The following is a 7,641-nucleotide window of genomic DNA, read 5'->3' as shown; positions in this document are numbered from 1 at the left end:
CGCTGAGAAGTCTGATGATAATCGAATGGGTTTTCTTTTATATGTTATTGTCTTCTTTTCCTTGGCTGCCCCTAGAATTCTGTCTTTGTTGTTGATTTTTGATAACTTTAGTACAATGTGTCTTCGTGAAGGCCTTTGTGAGTCGAGATAATTGGTGTTCTGTTGACTTCTTGAATTCCAAGCTCCAACTCATTCCTTAGATTTGGGAAATTCTCGTCCACTATTTGTATGAAAATGCTTTCTAGTCCCTGTTCCTTTTCCTTGCTTTCGGTAATGCCCATTATTTTTATGTTCCTCTCCAGATGCTATCAGCTAGTTCTTGAATTTCTCTTTCATTATTTTTTATTCTTTGGTTTCTCTATTCTTCCTTCTGATTTATTTCTAGATTTCTGTCTTTGATATTACTGATCCTTTCCTCCATTTGGTCAACTCTATTTCTCAAGCTTGCTATTTCATTTTTCAACTCTTTCAGTGTGTTCATTTCCAGAAGTTCTATTGGTTTCTTTTGAGGGTTTCAATCTCCTTGCTCTGCTTATATAGTTGCTTTTTCAAATCCTGAAATTATTGATTTGAGTTGTGTTGAATCTCATTGAGTTTTTTCAGAAGTACCATCTTGAATTCTCTGTCATTTAAGACACATAATTCTATGTCTGTAAGCTTATTTTCTAGAAATTTTTCTCTTTCTTTCTTAGATGCTTTGTCACCTTGATTGTTCATGATGTTTAGTAGACTATTTCTGTGCCTGGGCATTAATAGAAATGTATTCTGTTGTTTTTCCAGAAAGATTTATTATATAAAGGTCTCTTTTTAGCCTATTGCAAAGAAGGTGCTTTTCTTTTGGTTTCCAGTAGGTGGTGTCTTGGATTTTTGCTTTATGTAAAGCCTAAATGTCTTTTTTATTTTCTTGTAAATATTTAATTACACTTGCTACTCTCAGTTTTAGTCCCTGTCAGTGTTAGCAACAGTTTCGATGGCATTTGCTCAGATACCCCTGGGGCTCCATGGTGATCCGACTCAGAGGATATGGGGGGAGGGTCCCTCCTGATTGAGAGTTGGGGGCTGTGGCTCAGCCTCGGTTTTGCAACTGGGGCCGGTAAAAATCAACTGTTGTTTCTCTGCAGTCCTATCCCACTTCTCTGCTTTCTGCCCTGATGACTGGGCCCTGGTGCTGATGCTAGAAGTTCCGGCACTTCCAGGCAGACTGATCAGGGAAGTCACCACATCTTCTCTCCTCCCACTCCTCCTGCAGGGATCTCCAGAGGCTGCAAGAGGTAGCTTCAGTCTCAGCAGCTTTTGCTCAGATTCCCCTGGGGTTCCACGGTGTTTGGTCTCAGAGAGTATGGGGGGAGGGGCCCTCTGGGTTGCGGGTTGAGGGGCTGCAGCTCAGCCTTGGTTTTGGAACTGGGGCTGGTAAAAATTAACTGTAGTTTCTCTGCTGTCTCATCTCACTTCTCTGCTTTCTGCCCTGATGACTGGGCCTTGCTGCTGGCTGCTGGAAGTTCTGGCATTTCCAGGCAGGTTGATCAGGGAAGTCGCTGCACCTTCACTCCTCCCCCTCCTCCTGCAAGGAGCTCTGGCGGCTGCAGGAGGCAGCTTCTTTATTTCTCCAAGTCCACCGCCTAACACTCGAGGTTCTGACCTTTGGTAGCTCTTATGTGCAGATCCCATGCTCAGATGTGCTGGTGCGCAGTTTGGGTGTTTTTTGTTGAGTTTTAGATGTTCAGCTTATTGTTATTTCAAGGGGAGAGATCTGGGGACATCTCTCACTCCACCATGTTTCATCCAGGACACTCAATCAGAATGGCAAGAAAAAAGAAGCCAAGACTATAATAATGATTTAAGGAGCCTATGGGACACTATTAAATGTAAAAATGTCTGTGTCATAGGAGTACCTGAAGGAAAATGAGACATTGAAGAGCTATTTGAAGAAATAATGATGGAAACTTCCCGAACCTCATGAAAGAATAGACATACAACCCCAGGAAGCTCAGAGAGTCCCAAGAAAGAGGAAACCAAAGAGGCCCACACCAATACACATCATAATTAAAATGCCAAAGATTAAATACAAAGAAAGAATCTTAAAAGCAGCAATAGAAAAGCAGCTAGTTACCTACAAGGCAGCACCCATAAGACTGGCAGCTGATTTCTCAAAAGAAACTTTTCAGGACAGAAGGGCTTGGCACAAAATATTCAACCTGATGAAAAGCCGTGATCTACAACCAAGAATTCTTTATCTAGCAAAGTTATCATTTAGAGTTGAAGAACAGATAAAGAGCTTCCTAGACAAAAATAAGCTAAAGGAATTTATCAATACCATGCTAGTATTACAGGAAATGTTGGAGGGATTTCTTTAAGAAGAAAAAACATGTATCAAAAACATGAATAAAGAATGGTAATAACTACATTCCCATCAAAAGATATCTCAAATGGAAAAGAATGAAATGCTCCAACCAAAAGATAGTGTGGCTGAATGGATAAGAAAACAAGACCCCTATATATGCTGCCTACAGGAGACTCACTCACTTCAGATTGAAAGACACATACAAACTACAAGGAAGGGGATGGAAAAGAAATTGCCTTGATGGACCTAGAAAGTATTGCACTGAATGAAATTAGTCAAGTGAAGAAAGACAAATATCGCATAATTTCATATATATGTGGAATCTAAAGAACAAAGTAAACAACAACAACAAAAATGGAAATACACTCATAGATAGAGAATATTTTGAGGGCTACTAGATGGTTAGGATGGTGAAAATGGAGAAAAGGGTTATGAAGTACGCATGGATAGTTACAAAATAAACATGGAGATATAAAGTATAGTGTAAGGAAAATAGTTAATAATGTTTTGATAAATATGTATGGGGTAAGAGGGGTACTAGATTTAGTGGGGTAATCCCTTCATGAGTTATATAGATCTCTAATCACTATGCTGTACAACTGAAACTAATATATTATTGTATGCCAACTATAATTGAAAATAACTCATAGAATTGCACAATGTAAAAAAAGAACAATAGATTCTCATTTTAGAACTATGTTGAAGGCTATTTACACCGAATTTATTCACAAAAAGCTTATGGTAATCTGGAATGTCTGCTTCTTTTTAAAGAACTGTAATATTTTAAAAGTTCAGTGTGCTAGAATTTGCATTTTTTAAAGAAAATCAGACAATTTAATAGTTTCTTCAGATGGAACTCATAAATGATCCTTTTTTCAAAAAAATTTAAATTGTATGATTTTATGAGTTTGACAAATGTATAGTTATTTATTCACAAACATGATATAGAATTTCTGTTTCTTCAAAAACATCCTTCTTGCCAATTTGCAGTCAGCTTTCTCCTCCAAGCCTCCGGGAACTACTGATTTGCTTTCTTACATCATAGTTTATCCTTTTCTAGAATTTATACATGGAATCATATTGTGTCTGGTTTCTTTCACTTTGTATAATGCATTTGAGATTCATTCATATTATTACATATTTAAGTAGTTCTTTTTTTATTGCTGAATGGTAGTCTATTGTATAGATATATTACAATTTGCTTATACACCAGCAAAAATTAAAAAAAAATAAATGATTTGTAGTTAAAAAAATGATAAGGTCATTAAGGAGTTATTTAAGTTAAGATATGGTCATATAGGCAGACCCTAATCCAATATGGCTGGTGTCCTCATAAGAAGAGGAAATTGGAACACAGACACACACACAGAGAAGATCATGTGAAGACACAAAGAGAAGATAGCCACCTACAAGCCAAAGAGAGAGGCCTCAGAACAAAACCAACCTTGTGGACACCTTGATCCCAGACTTATAGACTTCAAAATTGTGAGAAAATAAATTTCTGTTGTTTAAGCCTCCCAGGTAATGGCAACCCTAGCAGATGAATATATGGCTTTTATTATGTTGAGGTAATTTTCCTGTATTCCTAATTTTTTTACTGTTTTTAATCATGACAACTGTTAAACTTTGTCAAATGCTTTTTCTGCATCAGTTGAGATGATCATGTGTTTTTCCTCTTTATTCTATTAAAGTGCTCTATTACATTAATTAGTTTTTGTATGTTGAACCATCCTTTCATTCTAGGAATAAATCCAGTTGGTCAGGTTGTATAATCATTTTAAAATGCTGCTGAATTTGGTTTGCTAGTATTTTATTGAGGAATTTTGCATCCATATTTATAAAAGATATTGTTTTGTAGATTTATCAATGAATGATACTGGTAAAAGACTGGAAGGTGAGAGGAAGGGAAGAAAAATGTTTTGTTTTGTTTTGTTTTTCATCTTGGTTTCTGATAATATCTCTAGCAGTGGTAGCAATAGTGAGAAATGAGTGCAGCTCCCGGGTTCCTTGTCTAGCAATGCAGTTCCAGGAGTCATTCCAGAAGTCTTGGCAGTGTGGCACCCATGGTAGCATCTGCAATAGTGAGTAGCTTTAGGCTCCCAAATTCTCATGTTTTGGTGGGAGTATAAACTCCTGGAACACTGCAATGCAGCAATATTGGTTCCAAATTTCCCTAGGAGTGGTAACAACTTCCTGGAATTATAAATTGCTCAGTACTCTCATCTTCTCTGTTTTACTCCTCGAATAATTTCTATCAGTTTTGTATTCAATTTCTTATATTCAGTTTGTTGAAATTGTAGTATTTAATATAGTTTCAGTTTTTCTGACTGAACATTGACCTAATTTTAGCTTGCTAATTTTTTTTTCTAATTTGTTATGGGTATTGAATTTTCTCAAATGTATTTTTTGGAATCTGTCAAGATTATTGTTTTTTGTTTTTGTTTTTAATCTTCTTAAATGTGTTTAAATAATAAGTTGTGATAGAAGACTTCTTAAAGATAAATAATCCTTGTATTCTGGGTATACAACATAAGTAATTACATTTTTTGCTTTCAATGCATTTCTTGGTTCAATTTGCTAAAATTTAAATTAAGATTTTTAACATTTATATTTAACATTTTTAACATTTATATTTATAAGTGGTTTGGTTGACAATTCTTTTCTGTAAAGGTTAAAATAGTGAATATTTTGGACTTTGTGGGCCACATAGTTTCCATTGTAACTACTCAACTTTGCTGTTGGGGTATGAAAGTAGCCATAGTCAATACATGAATGAATGTATTGGATGTGTTTCAATAAAATTTTGTTTGTGAATACTGAAATTTGAATTTCATATAATTTTCACATGTAACCAAATATTATTCTTCTTTGGACTATTTTTCAACCTTTTAAAATTGTAATAACTGTTCTTAGCCCATGGGCCACATAGAAACTCTTGGCAGACAGGATTTGTTCACAGGTTGTAGTTTGCTAATCCTGGTCTATGTATTTTTTGGAGGGAATCATCCTTACCTAGTTTGGAATCAGTGTTATATTAATAGTGCTCATGAATTTTGAAGTTTCCTGTTTTCTATGCATTGGAAGAGTTAAAATTAGATAGGAATTATTCTTTCACTAAATGTGGTAGAAATTAGGTCATTGAATACCTTTTCCACTTTTTTTCTCTGATTGAAGTTTTTCTAGTTACAAACTTTCACCTTATGCAAGACATTGTTTTTTCTGCCACTAAATAGCATTATCATATTTGTGTTTTGGAAAGATTACTCTGGCTGTGGTGTAGAGAATGGATTAGACTGGGGCAGGTGTGGCTGTAGAAAGTGAAGTGCTATTGTCCATGTAAGAGATGATGGTGGGTTAGACTACTGTAGCTACAGGTGGATGAAAGAAGATAAGTTAGGTAGTTTGTAATAACATTCAGGACGCATTTTAGGGGTTTTAAAGACCACTTTCAGGTTCAGTGATTAGCTAGGAGGACTTATAGGATTCAGTATATAGTCATATCCATGGCTATGATTCATTACAGTGAATAGATACAAAACAAATTCAGCAAAAGGGACTGGTACATGGAATGGTATCCAGAAGAAACTAGATATGAGCTTCCAAGAGTCTTCTCCCAGTGGAGTCACACAGGATGTCCTTAATTCCTCTAGCAAAGTGCTGTGACAAGGCACGTGAAATGTCTATTAAGGAAATTTGCCTGAGCCTAGGATTCCAGAGTTTTTATTGTCAGTAACATAGGTAATATCTGTCTAGCATATATCAAAATTCCAGAATCCCAGAAGAAAAGCAGCGATTCAGCACAAACTGAATTGTTTGTACAAAGAGTTTAAGCTCAATGAACCATTCTTATCAGGAAATGGTCTAACTTTCCCAAAATTCAAATGCCCAGACACCAGCCAAGAGCCAACCTTATAAGCACGACTTCAAAGGATAGCAGTCTTAGACTTATAATGTTAACTCTTTTCTATGGTTTCTAACTCTTAACTATATTTTCTGCATGGGAAATGAAATCGATATTTTTCTATTATATTCAAAGTTTGAAAACTTATTAAGGAAATATACTTAGGAATAAATAGCTTTGTCACTGAAATATGTGCCAAAGTGTTGTCACATTTCAGGTAAGTCAGTTAAAGTCTGCACGAATGCTTGCATCTTCACTAATTAATCAAAATATTGTACATTGAGCACTTCCTCTGTAACTTGCACAGAGTCAGGCACTCTGGATACTAATGGTGAGCCAAACTACACATGGTCTATGTCCTGATGGAACTCACAGTCTAGTGGTCAAAAAGAAACACTAATCAAGTAATCACAGGATAAATATTTAAAAACAAAATTTGAAGACTGCTATGAAGGAAAGAGGTAGTACAATGAGAGAAAATATGGAAGGGACATTTGAACTATGCCCTGAGGGATGAGTGGGCATTAATAGGTGAAGGTCTGTATTGGAGGTAGTGAGGGAAAGGGTGGGAGTTGGGTATTTCAGTCAGAAAGAGAGTCCTAGGGCTAATGTATAGATTAAATTAAACGAAATGTGCCAGAACCTCAGAGTGTACTGAAAAAACACCATCAAAATTGTTTTTATCTTCTCGAGTAGTTTCAGTATCTGCTTTTACAGTTTTTACACAGAGGCTCTGGAATTCTTCAGAGTGGTGATTCAATTTCAGCTCAACAAGAAAAGGACAAAGAGATGTCAGGGGAACTGGGAACCCAAGCACTTTGCAAAGAGTTGCTCAAAACAGAAGATTTGGTGCTTCTTTGATAAGCAAGGAGTAAAGGAAGTGGTTTCAGATCTAATGCTTCCATTTGCTATCTCACACACCACCTCTTGGCAAGTCACTTCTCCTTTAGGGTTTTACAAAAAACATACCAAGGCCCAGCACCCATAATTCTGAGGGAACCACAGCCTCATTCTCATTGAAAAGCCAGGTTCTTTTCTCCCTTTCCTCTAGGTGGCTCTGTGGGTGACCAGACATTTCCTACTCTCCAATTCCCTAGATCCAGACTCTGAAAGTGGTTTCTAGGACTCCTCTCTTCTATGTCTGGGTCACAATCCAAGTTCAGTTCAACAAATTCATTCATTCATTCATTCATTCATTCATTCATTTATTATTTAGTTTATTGGGATAACATTGGTTAATACAATTATATAATTTTCAGGTATTCATTATAAATTGACATCTATATATTCTATTGTGTGATTACCACCCAAAATCCAGTTTCCTTCAGCTACCACATATTTGACTCCCTTTACCCACTTCACCCTCTCCCTACCTCCCTATATCTGACCCCCTTTATCC

Source organism: Pteropus alecto, unplaced genomic scaffold (assembly GCF_000325575.1).
Source record: "Pteropus alecto unplaced genomic scaffold, ASM32557v1 scaffold359, whole genome shotgun sequence".
NCBI classification, from domain to species: domain Eukaryota; kingdom Metazoa; phylum Chordata; class Mammalia; order Chiroptera; family Pteropodidae; genus Pteropus; species Pteropus alecto.
This window is presented reverse-complemented; position numbering follows the sequence as displayed.